This window comes from Coregonus clupeaformis, unplaced genomic scaffold (genome assembly GCF_020615455.1).
Source record: "Coregonus clupeaformis isolate EN_2021a unplaced genomic scaffold, ASM2061545v1 scaf0169, whole genome shotgun sequence".
Lineage (NCBI taxonomy): Eukaryota > Metazoa > Chordata > Actinopteri > Salmoniformes > Salmonidae > Coregonus > Coregonus clupeaformis.
This window is the reverse complement of record NW_025533624.1, coordinates 68,229-83,234: the sequence shown is the minus strand read 5'-3', so window position 1 is coordinate 83,234 and position 15,006 is coordinate 68,229.

Below are 15,006 nucleotides of genomic sequence, written 5' to 3'. Positions count from 1 at the left end.
ACATTTAATTGAGAACGTTTTTAGGAAAGCCTTTCCATCTCTACCAGAAGAAGGTTTTCATTAGCATCATCGCTAATGGCTACACAAAGTGTAGACATACGTGTGCACTGCACATACACACACAGACCGGAATATTCCTGTGCCGTTTCAGAAAGATGCAGGAAAATATGAATCACTGATGCATTTTGTTCATGTCTATTGATTATCTTGGGCCAATTAATGCATTTTCGAATAAGTTCAATACAATTAGTTGATTTCCTACTAAGTTCAATACCTTTTTGAATATTGTTGAATTCCATTTTAATATCTGGATTCCATAATTCCGTCCACCTTCTCCGCACGCAGATTTGATAGGGCCCTAGATGTAGTCTGTCCAATCAGTAGCGAACTATCTATGTGTCCAATCAATTAAAAAGACCAATCAGCAATGGACACAGTCAATCAAACCAATCAGCAGTCTACCTGTCCAATCAGTAGCAGACACATTCTACCTGTCCACAAGGTTCATTCCAGTCCAATTATAATTGCTCTAAAGGATCCTGCCACCAATGGCATCATCTGTCTGACACATATTGTAATAACATCGACACAAATTGGAGCAGTTGTTGATGGATGGAATGTTATGGACTAGCTATTGTATTCTATCAACGATAATTGTTTCAACTAATATTGAATAATATTGAATAAACTGACCAGGTCTTGAGAAATTCTCTAAAACAGCGTTGGAGGCGGCTGCACATTTAATAGTGGCCTTTTATTGTACCCAGCACAAGTTACACCTGTGTAAGGATCATGCTGTTTAATCAGCTTCTTGATATGCCACACCTATCAGGTGGATGGATTATCTTGGTAAAGGAGAAATGCTCACTAACAGGGATGTAAACAAATTTGTGACTGATTCGGTCTTATGTAGCAAAATATGAAATTGGATAAAAGTAGAGACTCAGAGCTAGAAATGGTATATCATACACTGCAGTTGAGGAACAATGGGAAAAAGTTTGATAAAGTTGTAACCCCACTTTTGAGAAAATGTCCCTTGAATGTTTTGGTACACCTACTGGAGAGCTCTTCTTTGTCTGCACCCATTCAGCATCGTTCACACCCTCTTAAGCCTTAGCCCCACCCATCTCTTTAAGGATTCACAGGCCATGTGCTAAACAGAGTGAGTAGTTTAGTAAACAACCAAAGATTTCAAGACTTAAAGTGGTAAAAGTAGTAGCCTACAATAAGGAAAACTCCAGGTAAAAATACACGTTATCTAGTCCATGGCTTATATCGTAATCTGATTTTGATGCAGGTCATGTTGTTCTTCACATTACCTTCTCTGGTAAACACACACTATTATCTATTTAGTCATTTAGCTGACGCTCTTATCCAGAGCGACTTACAGTTAGTGAGTGCGTACATTTTCATACTGGCCCCCCGTGGGAAACAAACCCACAACCCTGGCGTTGCAAGCGCCATGCTCTACCAACTTGTGTTATCAAATAAAATCTACGTTTATTTATCACATGCACAGGATACAGAAGGTGTAAACAATACAGTGAAATGAAGTGAAATGGTTACTTGCATAGTAGAAATATAAAAACCAGAAAGTGTCCAGATAAAATATTGTATAAATATTATATAGTTATTAGATGACACTTACCCGACACACTTGTCTAAATTGATGGGTCATGTGAAGGAAATGCTATAACCACCCCCCAGCCACATCTAGCTAAGTGGATGGGTCACTATTGTCTAGACATGTACACATGTTCATGAAATACAATAGATGGCTGTAATCACTCCCAGACACACCTGGCTATCTTGATGGGTCATGAAATCATCTGGTGAAGTGGAGTCTTTTGTTTAGACATGTAGCTAGCTAGCTAAACAATGAACCGGCACAATCCCAACTAATACTACTACCAATAGAAACATTGTCTTAGCTGTAGTATGAATCTGCAGGTAACTAAAGAGCTAACCAACTAGGTTCAATGTTAGCTAGCTAACATTAGGCTATAACTTGCAATGCAAATGGTTTTTCTGATTTGAATATTACTACACATATCATACACGTAAAATTAGCAAGTGAGACAGCAAGCTAACATTTGCTAGCTAGCTAAAAGTATGCTTTAACTTGCAATGAAAATGACTTTCTGACTAAATTAGAAACATATAATATCTGAAAATGTAGCTAGACTCTTCCCTGTATACATGGATGAACGCTTCATGGCAGACTGTAACAATTTAACTCAGTTTTGTTTGTAGTTACATCTTGTTTGGCCAGCGTTGTGTCAAGTCACTCCGGTTCACACTTACCATGGCATGTGCAGAAAGTAGCCCATCACTTTTTCCAACTGATCTGTCGATAGTGCCTGCTCAATTCAGGGCATCATTGTTGTTGAGAAAAGTAGCAAAACTTTTGTATTCTCGATGGCTAGCATTCTATCTTTCAAAAACGGCGCGGTAGAAAGGACTATCAACACATATTGAGCAGCTCACATTATAGACAAAAGCATGCTACATGGCAGACCAATCTAAACTCATCTCCCAGCATCTCCAACCCATCCAATCATGGCTAGCGGGAAGGTTCCTGTCTTTTTCCGTGGCTAAACCAACTAGGCTCGTAATTTAACAATTTTATGCATATTTACGGATGGAATACAAGTTTGTTAATAAAGCACATGAAAGTTTACGTTCCAGAAGGCATTTCTGCAAAAAAATGCATTTTGATAAAAAAAAAATGTTAACTTTCAAATGCCTCTCCTGTGACGTAGTGACGTGCGACATAAGCCTAGTTTCCTGAAACTAGTCACATGTGTGCACAACATTTGAGAGAAATAAGATTTGTGTGAGTATGGAAAAATGATGTGATCTTTTATTTCAGCTCATGAAACATGGGACCAACACTTTACATTTTGCGTTTATATTTTTGTTCAGTATAATAGCAGACACCTGTCAATGAATGTAACCTGGATTAATACTTGTTGTAATCTGTAGAGTACAGTGTGTAGATTATTTCATCTGGTTGTAGCAATAATCTGGCTACTCTGCATTGTGGGGTAGCCCCTGGCCTGTGCCCGCGTGTGTGTGTGTGTGTTTGTGTGTGTGTGTGTGTGTGTGTGTGTGTGTTTGTTTGTGTGTGTGTGTGAGTGTGTGTGTGTGTGTCGGCCCCTGGCTACAGAGAGGGCATTGTGTGTGTCTCTGTTTCTAGGAGCTATCAGGCCCAGCTATTCACCAGGACAGGAGCCTCTCGTCACTGACACACACAATACAAAGACTCCAGCAACACACACACACACTGTAAAAAAATCTAGATTCAACAAATAATGATTTAGTAACTGGTTCCACAGCCTTTTTTAGTTCACTTAATTTTTCAGCCAACGTGTTACCTGAATTTAACATTTTAGTTGGCCCAAACTTAGCTCCAATTTAGGAAAACGTATGTTTGGAACACACACACAGTGCTTTGAACATACAATGTTTCCAACGTACATATTTGACACACATTGACATACATGATGACATTGTGCATGTTCATTTATACAGTTAATTATTATTCACCATGTCCTCACCTGGGATTTGAACTCACAACTTGGTTCACGGCATTCCGATCTTTCTGCTACGCCACCATGTCTGTGTGAGCAGTTAATCTGACTATTCTTTCATCATTGATTTGATTTACTTATTTTAGGGTTTTCTGTTTTAATGTTACTCCATACTAATAATTTAAACGATTCTGGAGTGTACTTTTAAAAGCTCAGACACACTGGTAGGATTGTCAAGCGTTTGCTGCCGACAGTACTTAGCTCCTCTGTACAGAGTGTCGGCAGTCAATCTCTTTTGTGTTAATTTACATTTTACATTTTTAGTCATTTAGCAGACGCTCTTATCCAGAGCTACTTACAGTTAGTGAGTGCATACATTTTTTATTTATTTTCATACTGCCACTCAGCCTTGTTAAAATACTCCAAACCAGAAGGTGGCCTGTAGCGTTTTTTTGTCAATGCATATCCGTGCGCATTGCTTATGGTCTAGATTCCAAGCTATCTGTGCTAATGTTGTTATTTTGTAGAAAGCCTTTGTTGATACTAACCAGATGGTCACAGCTAGATTACTACCTAGCAAGATGACGAAGAAACAATTTAATTCACTCTCCATAATCCCATACTGCCATTGCCAGGCCATAGCCAAATGTTTAGCTAGCTAGCTAACATTAGCATATTCGCTAGGTAGCACAACATAGCTATCTATCTAGCTAGCTAAGGACACTGCACTAACTCGGCAACTAACACAGGCAGCTGTTTCATGGAAACTAGCTAATCCATTGTGATTGAATTATAATGTCAATACTAGCTACAGTGGTTAGCTTGCTGGGAGGAAGTTTTTAGTGTTGTGTGCATTGTGTCTGTGCACTTAGCCTACCATCCCATAGCCTACATTGAATATGAAGTGTGACTGGCTCATCTGTGGATGTCTTTATTTTTTTGTTGGCTTCCCCACGTGGGGTTTCGTGCTCTCTGATTGGCTCAAAGTAAAGTTATTGGCCAATGACGAGCATTGCGATTCTACAAGGAGAATCGGTAGGTTCGTCGCTACCAGGTCGGCACACAGCAGGTACTGCTTTTGTTCTAGCAAGATATTTACTTTGAAGTGCAAAGTATAGGAATACAGGTGAAATCATTCATTGACACAGACATGGTGGCGTTAGCAGTAATTTAGGAATGCCATGAACTAAGAGGTTGTAAGTTCAAATCCCAGGTAAGGACATGTTGTAATATTAATTACTGTATTTATGAACATGCACAATGTAATCACGCATTTCAATGTGTGTCAAATATATAAGTTGACATTTTTTATGTTAAAAGCACTATTTTTATGCGTAGGGGTCCCTAACCTAAATTCTGCCAAGTTGGAGCCAACTAAAAACTTTAAATTCAGGTGACACTTCGACCGAAAAGTTGAGTAAACAAAAGAAGCTGTGGAACAAGTTACTAAGTTAAATCAACAAAAACATTTGTTTTACAGTGCACACACACACACACACACACACACACACGATTGATGCTGTGAAACGATTTGGTGAAAGAAATGTTGAAATCAGAAATACATTAGCTAATCTGAACTTTATTGCTGCTGACCACCTCTTCTAGTCTTTTTTTAGATTTGTACTGTATGTACGGTACATTATATTTAATGACATACTTTTTTGAACTAAGTGGTCGGCATGTTGCATTGAGACATTTTTGAATATTAATTGATGTATTCATTTCTGATTTATTACAGTATAGGCTATTTATCAGCAATGGGAATCAAGAAAAACCCTATACACATACATTTCAATAGATGGTTATACAATCAAATCTTAATGTAAGAATGACATGTTTCCTGAGTTTGAAATATACAAACAATCTAAAATATGTGTGTGTTTAGGTGTGTATGTATATAAAGGCCATGCTCCTTACTCATTTAGACATCCGTTAAGTTGACAAAATGTTCTTTCTACGTGTCCTCTTGTGTAGTCAATCCTTGACCTCAGGTTCAGCCCATGTTTGTTTACTAAAGTTGTAGGGTTTGTGTCTGTGTGTGTGTGGGGAGGGGGGCGGATTATGGAAACACCCACACAATCAGAGGTGGAGGAAGGGGAGAAAGTAGATGATCTGGTTATAGTTGCTGACACAGACAGAAAGATAAGTACAATCTGACATCATTGACAACCCTGTAAATACCACATGGTTCTTTTTTCAGATTACCTTGTCAAAAAGTGTGCAATACTCTCATTTTCCAGGCCAGTGTGTTAGTTATGAGCTATTGGACTAGGGGAAATTAAGAAAAGTGAGAGTGCCAGCCCACTTGTTGTGCAATCAGACGTATATAAGCCTGTATTTCTTGAGGAAAGAAAGAAAATGCATTATGGAATGCTGAAACAGATAGCAGCAAAGTGACAATCAAGGACAAAAAACAGTGTACACATTGAGAGGCGAAAAGAAACAATGGTAGTCTGTAGCTACCTCAGTCTGGCCATGGTGCATGGAATAAAAAGAATACAACTTCTACAAAATATATTCAGCCACTCTTTGAGAAAAACCGAAGAACATAAAAAGGACTACAGAACTACAAAAAAAAGACAAACACTGAAGGACAAAATATACTTACGCTTTGAAAGTCCTGTGAAAAAAATAGCACATTTACGTTCTCACCCATTCCCCAAAAATCTTTATGGTTTGGGTTTAACATGTTAAATACTGTTGAAGTAATATGGCTACAGGTTCATCTGCCTCATCTAAAGCCCATTCTGGTGGGAAGCTGCTGTAGACCACCAAATGCTAACAGTCACTATCTGGATAACGTGTGAAATGCTAGTACCCATATCTAGGAAAACCAAAGTTCCAAAGGCTGGGCCTAACATAGTGTATAAGAGGTCATACATTAAGTTTTGTAGTGATTCCTATGTTGTTGATGTAAATAATATTTGTTGGTCTGTTGTGTGTAATGAGGAGCAAACAGACGCTGCACTTGACACATTTATGAAATTACTTATTACAGTTACTAATAAGCATGCACCCATTAAGGAAATGACTTTAAAAACGGTTAAATCCCAGTAGATTGATGAGGAATTGAAAAATGGTATGGTTGAGAGGGATGAGGCAAAAGGAATGGCAAATAAGTCTGGCTGCACAACCGATTGGCAAACGTACTGCAAATTGAGAAATCATGTAACTATACTGAATAAAACGAAGAAGAAGCTACACTATGAAACAAAGATAAATTACATAAACAATGATAGTAAAAAGCCTTGGAGCACCTGAAATACAATTTTGGGAAAAAAAGGCAAACTCAGCTCCATCATTCATTGAATAATATGGCTCATTCATCACAAAACCAATTGTTATTGACAACTTCTTTAATTACTTTTTCATTGGCAAGATTTGCACATTTGGGCATGAAATGCCAGCAACAAACGCTGACACTACACATCCAAGTATATCTGACCAAATTATGAAAGACAAGCATTGTAATTTTGAATTCCGTAAAGTGAGTGTGGAAGAGGTGAAAAAAAGATTGTTGTCTATCAACAATTACAAGCCACCGGGGTCTGACAACTTGGATGGAAAATTACTGAGGATAGTAGAGGGCGATATTGCCACTCCTATTTGCCATATCTTCAATTTAAGCTTACTAGAAAGTGTGTGCCCCCAGGCTTGGAGGGAAGCAAAAGTCATTCTGCTACCTAAGAATAGTAAAGCCCCCTTTACTGGCTCAAATAGCCGACCAATCAGCCTGTTACCAACCCTTAGTAAACCTTGGGACAAAATTGTGTTTGACCAGATTCAATGCTATTTTACAGTAAACAAATTGACAACAGACTTTCAGCATGCTTATAGGGAAGGACACCCAACAAGCACAGCACTTACACAAATGACTGACGATTGGCAGAGAGAAATTGATGATAAAATGATTGTGGGGGCTGTCTTGTTAGACTTCATTGCAGCTTTTGACATTATCGATCATAGTCTGCTGCTGGAAAAATGTATGTGTTATGGCTTTACACCCCCTGCTGTAATGTGGATGACATACTTTGAGTAAAGCCAGTGTGTCTATATATGCGGATGACTCAACACTATACATGTCAGCTAATGCAGCGACTTAAATGACTGCAACACTTAACAAAGAGCTGCAGTTAGTTTCAGAGTGGGTGGCAAGTAATAAGGTAGTCCTAAATATTTATAAAACTAAAAGCATTGTATTTGGGACAAATCATTCACTAAATCCTAAACCTCAACTAAATCTTGTAATAACTAATGTGGAAATTGAGTAAGTTGACGTGACTAAACTGCTTGGAGTAACCCTAGATTAGTCTGTCCATAATAAAGCACTGCTCTACCTTCTTAACAGCATTATCAACAAGGCAGGTCCTACAGGCCCTAGTTTTGTCGCACCTGGACTACTGTTCAATCGTGTGGTCAGGTGCCACAAAGAGGGACTTAGGAAAATTACAATTGGCTCAGAACAGGGCAGCACGGCTGGCCATTGGATGTGCACATAGAGCTAATATTAATAATATGCATGTCAATCTTCATACCATTCCACTACTTGTATTTATAAGAGGTTTTGACATATTGAATGCACCGAGCTGTCTGTTTGAACTACTGGCGCACAGCTCGGACACCCATGCATACCCAACAAGACATGCCACAAGAGGTCTCTTCACAGTCCCCAAGTCCAGAACAGACTATGGGAGGCACACAGTGCTACATTGTACGGGGGGCACACACTTATGGAACAACGGGGACTGTGAAGAGACACACACAATGGTACAGACACATGCATACGCATACATTGTGATACTGTTGTATGGTGGTATTAAACATTTTGTATTTTAGATATGTAGTGTTGTAATAATGTTATATGATGTACTGTTTTATCTTTTGTTTTATATGTAATGTAAGTGGTCTAATATGTTTGGACCCCAGGAAGAGTAGCTGCTGCCAAGGGGATCTCTAATAAATACAAAGACAAATACATAGAGCCATGACTACATGGAACTCTATTCCACATCAAGTAACACCAATAAAACAAAAACAAAAAAAGTAACTGATGCAAGCGGTAAAATTAGATTTAAAAAACAGATAAAAATACACCTTAAAGAACAGCGGGGACTGTCAAGCAACACAAACATAGGCACAGACACTTGCATACACACACATGATAACATATGCACTATACGCACACGTACACATGGATTTTGTACTGTAGATATGTGGTAGTGGTGGAGTAGGGGCCTGAGGGCACAAAGTGTGTTGTGAAATCTGTGAATGTATTGTAATGTTTTAAAAATTGTATCAACTGCCTTAATTTTGCTGGACCCCAGGAAGAGTAGCTGCTGCCTTGGCAGCTGCTATTGGGGATGCATAATAAATACATATACAAACAGTTATGGATAGAGTGCTTAGTGCTTAGACATAGAGAGACATATCACCTTATTTAACATATCACCATATTTAACCTTACTTCTCACTGTAACCCTAACCTTCGCCTCTAGTCTAGGCAATAACATCATCTAGGCTATGGCATGATCCTTAAGGTTCCTTGGACTGGCCTGTGTGATAACCTGAGGTGAGCCACTAGGAACGATGACGCTCATGGATCTATGGGACCTAGTCCTTGTTCTAATACTGTAGAAATAATCACAGATATAATCACAGATCTCACATTACTTTATTGGTCAGTGAAATGGACTGGAGCTCTTCCTTTTACTCATGGGTCATTCCACCTCAAAAAGCACAAGGAAGAGGATTTCGACACCCACCATCTCAGATTGTGCTGACATTGTTTCTGTAGTTAATAATAGATAAGATTAGCATTCCTGAAACATTATTCTGTTGAAATATAATTTGATCTCTGACAAATTTCCCATGAGTAAAGGGAAGAGCTCCATTCCATTTAACTTTGACCAATAAAGTAATGTGAGATATGTGATTACATCTGCGATTACTTCTACAGTATTAACTCCTTCAGTTAGCTCGCTAAGTAAGCCATGGCGCTTACCAGAGACTGTATTAGCTGAAAATGAAACGAGAATAACAACAGTTAAAGAGAAGCTGTGCATGTGTGTGTTTGTGTGTTTGGGAGAGAGAGAGAGAGACACACACAGAGTCACAGAAACACAGAAACACAGAGACCAACAGCATCAAGAGAGAGGGAACAGAAGTAACAGATGGAAAATGTCAAAGAGTGGGAGCAGAATCTATGATTGAGGTACTTGACAGGGATGCACATTATAGCCAAAGACATTTCCTCCCCTGAAGGACATGCTATATTACTCCAACACTCTTCTTTGACAATGTGTTTAAACTGATGGACAGTCAAGGTTTTCAATTCAATTCAATTAATCAAGTGCAATCATGTGTATGGTCTGCTATGATCACAATAAAACATTTTATTACGAAGACGAAGCGGGAAATCCAAACCTACAGTTGAAGTCGGAAGTTTACATACACCTTAGCCAAATACATTTAAACTCAGTTTTTCACAATTCCTGACATTTAATCCTAGTAAAAGGTCAGTTAGGATCACCACTTTATTTTAAGAATGTGAAATGTCAGAATAATAGTAGAGAGAATTATTTATTTCAGCTTTTATTTCTTTCATCAAATTCCCAGTGGGTCAGAAGTTTACATACACTCAATTAGTATTTGGTAGCATTGCTTTTAAATTGTTTAACTTGGGTCAAACATTGCGGGTAGCCTTCTACAAGCTTCCCACAATAAGTTGGGTGAAGTTTGGCCCATTCCTCCTGACAGAGCTGGTGTAACTGAGTCAGGTTTGTAGGCCTCCTTGCTCGCACACGCTTTTTCAGTTCTGCCCACACATTTTCTATAGGATTGAGGTCAGGGATTTGTGATGGCCACTCCAATACCTTGACTTTGTTGTCCTTAAGTCATTTTGCCACAACTTTGGAAGTATGCTTGGGGTCATTGACCATTTGGAAGACCCATTTGCGACCAAGCTTTAACTTCCTGACTGATGTCTTGAGATGTTGCTTCAATATATCCACATAATTTTCCTTCCTCATGATGCCATCTATTTTGTGAAGTTCACCAGTCCTCTTGCAGCAAAGCACTCCCACAGCATGATGCTGCCACCCCCGTGCTTCACGGTTGGGATGGTGTTCTTCGGCTTGCAAGCACCCCCTTTTTCCTCCAAACATAATGATGGTCATTATGGTCAAACCGTTCTATTTTTGTTTCATCAGACCAGAGGACATTTCTCCAGAAAGTATGATATTTGTCCCCATGTGCAGTTGCAAACCATAGTCTGGCTTATTTATGGTTGTTTTGGAGTAGTGGCTTCTTCCTTGCTGAGCACCCTTTCAGGTTATGTCAATATAGGACTTGTTTTACTGTGGATATAGATACTTTTGTACCTGTTTCCTGTTTCCTGTTGTTCTGGGATTGATTTGCACTTTTCGCACCAAAGTACGTTCATCTCTAGGAGACAGAACGCGTCTCCTTCCTGAGCGGTATGACGGCTGCATGGTCCCATGGTGTTTATACTTGTGTACTATTGTTTGTACAGATGAATGTGGTACCTTCAGTCATTTGGAAATTGCTCCGAAGGATGAACCAGACTTGTGGAAGTCTACAATTTCTTTTCTGAGGTCTTGGCTGATTTCTTTTGATTTTCCCATGGTGTCAAGCAAAGAGGCGCTGAGTTTGAAGGTAGGCCTTGAAATACATCCACAGGTACACCTCCAATTGACTCAAATTATGTCAATTAGCCTATCAGAAGCTTCTAAAGCCATGACATCATTTTCTGGAATTTTCCAAGCTGTTTAAAGGCACAGTCAACTTAGTGTATGTAAACGTCTGACCCACTGGAATTATGATACAGTGAATTATAAGTGAAATAGTCTGTCTGTAAAGAATTTTGGAAAAATTACTTGTGTCATGCACAAAGTAGATGTCCTAACCGACTTGCCAAAACTATAGTTTGTTAACAAGAAATGTGTGGAGTGGTTGAAAGACAAGTTTTAATGACTCCAACCTAAGTGTATGTAAACTTCCGACTTCAACTGTATCTGTATGGATAAACATTTAGGGCTTGATTCAATCCATATCGGGGAAGATCTGTGTTGTACGGCAAGCGGTACCGATGCACCAAGTCTGGAACCAACAGGACCCTGAACAGTTTCTACCTCCAAACCATAAGACTATTAAATAGTTAACCAAATAGCTACCCGGACTATCTGCATTGACCCTCTTTGCACTCTTTTGACCCATTACATATGCTGCTGCTACAGTTTATTGTCTATCCTGTTGCCTAGTCACTTTACCCCACTTATATGTACATATCTACCTCAATTACCTTGTACCCCTGCACATCGACTCAGTACTGGTACCCCGTGCATATAGCCAAGTTATCGTTACTCCTTGTGTATTTACTCAATATTTCAATATTTTTCTCTCTGCATTGTTTGGAAGGACCCGTAAGTAAGCATTTCACTGTTAGTCTACACCTGTTGTTTACGAAGCATGTGACAAATACAATTTTATTAAATTGTATTTTATTTGTAGCTTGACATTTAAAGTTAATTTCTGATTGAGCCAACATATGCAGCGTTTACCGTGAATGCAGTCTCTGCAAATGTGGTAACATTGCCTTTAAATGTAAATCGCGCTACAACCCAGATCTTCCGCGCTATGGATTGAATTGAGCCCTTACTCAAACATTGGAGTACATGACTAACCGAAGTAAACACAGCTGCTGGTTTTATTAAGTCGAGTATGAATGCTGAAAACTTTTCCCCCCTTTTTAAAAATAGGCGCAGTAAGATTTGATATAATGAGTGTCAGTGAGCAGGAATGTTTTCCTTGGTACAGTATTGTCTGTTTCCATGAACTCAGTCAGTGTGTGTATGTGTGTGTGTGTGTGTGTGTGTGTGTGTGTGTGTGTGTGTGTGTGTGCTGTGGAGGTTTACATGGTGTCAGCGTAAATGCTGAGTGAGGTCTGAAAGTGTTACCATTCCGTGAGGCTGCATTGATAGGGCTCGATAGGGCTTCCTCCGTAAGACCATTAAAGTGTGTGTGTGTACGTGTGTGCATGTTGGTGTGTGTGTGTGTGTGTGCATGTTCGAGAGAATGAATTTGCTTACTTGTAATTTTTTGTATATGAGTGTATGAGTTTGTGTGCTCATGTGTGTTTATAGTTACTGTAGATGATAAACACTTATTTTTCTACTGTGGCAATGTGTTCATACGGTATGATATATAAGGGTTATGAACTTCCATGCATACTTGAGTGTGTGTTTTATTTTTTTATTTTTTTGTTGGGGGGGGGGATTTTTTTTACATAAATACATACAATTACATACATACAGACACATTACAGAGATAGAGACGTAAACGTGCTCAACCTCCAGAGGGGGGAGTTTAAGTAAAATTCTTACAAGCTTTTTTGGCAGGTACAGTGGGGAAAAAAATTATTTAGTCAGCCACCAATTGTGCATGTTCTCCCACTTAAAAAGATGAGAGCGTCCTGTAATTTTCATCATAGGTACACATCAACTATGACAGACAAAATGAGGAAAAAAAATCCAGAAAATCACATTGTAGGATTTTTAATGAATTTATTTGCATATTATGGTGGAAAATAAGTATTTGGTCAATAACAAAAGTTTCTCAATACTTTGTTATATACCCTTTGTTGGCAATGACACAGGTCAAACGTTTTCTGTAAGTCTTCACAAGGTTTTCACACACTGTTGCTGGTATTTTGGCCCATTCCTCCATGCAGATCTCCTCTAGAGCAGTGATGTTTTGGGGCTGTCGCTGGGCAACACGGACTTTCAACTCCCCTCCAAAGATTTTCTATGGGGTTGAGATCTGGAGACTGGCTAGGCCACTCCAGGACCTTGAAATGCTTCTTACGAAGCCACTCCTTCGTTGCCCGGTGTGTTTGGGATCATTGTCATGCTGAAAGACCCAGCCACGTTTCATCTTCAATGCCCTTGCTGATGGAAGGAGGTTTTCACTCAAAATCTCACGATACATGGCCCCATTCATTCTTTCCTTTACACGGATCAGTCGTCCTGGTCCCTTTGCAGAAAAGCAGCCCCAAAGCATGATGTTTCCACCCCCATACTTCACAGTAGGTATGGTGTTCTTTGGATGCAACTCAGCATTCTTTGTCCTCCAAACACGACGAGTTGAGTTTTTACCAAAAAGTTCTATTTTGGTTTCATCTGACCATATGACATTCTCCCAATCCTCTTCTGGATGTACTCTAGCAAACTTCAGACGGGCCTGGACATGTACTGGCTTAAGCAGGGGGACACGTCTGGCATTGCAGGATTTGAGTCCCTGGCGGCGTAGTGTGTTACTGATGGTAGGCTTTGTTACTTTGGTCCCAGCTCTCTGCAGGTCATTCACTAGGTCCCCCCGTGTGGTTCAGGGATTTTTGCTCACCGTTCTTGTGATCATTTTGACCCCACGGGGTGAGATCTTGCGTGGAGCCCCAGATCGAGGGAGATTATCAGTGGTCTTGTATGTCTTCCATTTCCTAATAATTGCTCCCACAGTTGATTTCTTCAAACCAAGCTGCTTACCTATTACAGATTCAGTCTTCCCAGCCTGGTGCAGGTCTACAATTTTGTTTCTGGTGTCCTTTGACAGCTCTTTGGTCTTGGCCATAGTGGAGTTTGGAGTGTGTCTGTTTGAGGTTGTGGACAGGTGTATTTTATACTGATAACAAGTTCAAACAGGTGCCATTAATACAGGTAACGACTGGAGGACAGAGGAGCCTCTTAAAGAAGAAGTTACAGGTCTGTGAGAGCCAGAAATCTTGCTTGTTTGTAGGTGACCAAATACTTATTTTCCACCATAATTTGCAAATAAATTCATTAAAGATCCTACAATGTGATCTTCTGGATTTTTTTTTCTCATTTTGTCTGTCATAGTTGACGTGTACATATGATGAAAATTACAGGCCTCTCTCATCTTTTTAAGTGGGAGAACTTGCACAATTGGTGGCTGACTAAATACTTTTTTTCCCCACTGTATCTTATTCTTTAGATGTTTGGGGCTGCTGGTGAAACATTATGTGCAGGCATAATCACTAGACTAGAGCACTTGCCAGAGACTCTAGGGTGTCTATAGCTAGGTGACCAATTCCAAAATGTTCATAAAACCAATATGCCATTTCAGAGTTTCCTTTAGGAAAATTTGGTGCCGGACAACATGACAGGGAAGATTTTAATTTACCGGACATTTGAGAAGTCTAATGGACATCCATAAGCATTCAGATCCAACCTGGCGCAGCCAGCCCAATCAATAAATGAGGGATGTTGGCCAAATGAGCAACATTTACGTGTCCTTAAAAACAGCCTATGACCAATTCTAAAACTTGATTCCTTGTGTTCGATGTGTAGCATATGCAAAACTTTATAGACATTTATGTTAGTTTCTTTAGGCTACTTTTCTAAACCAATAATTGTCCACTTCACGGTTCAGCTGTCAGAGA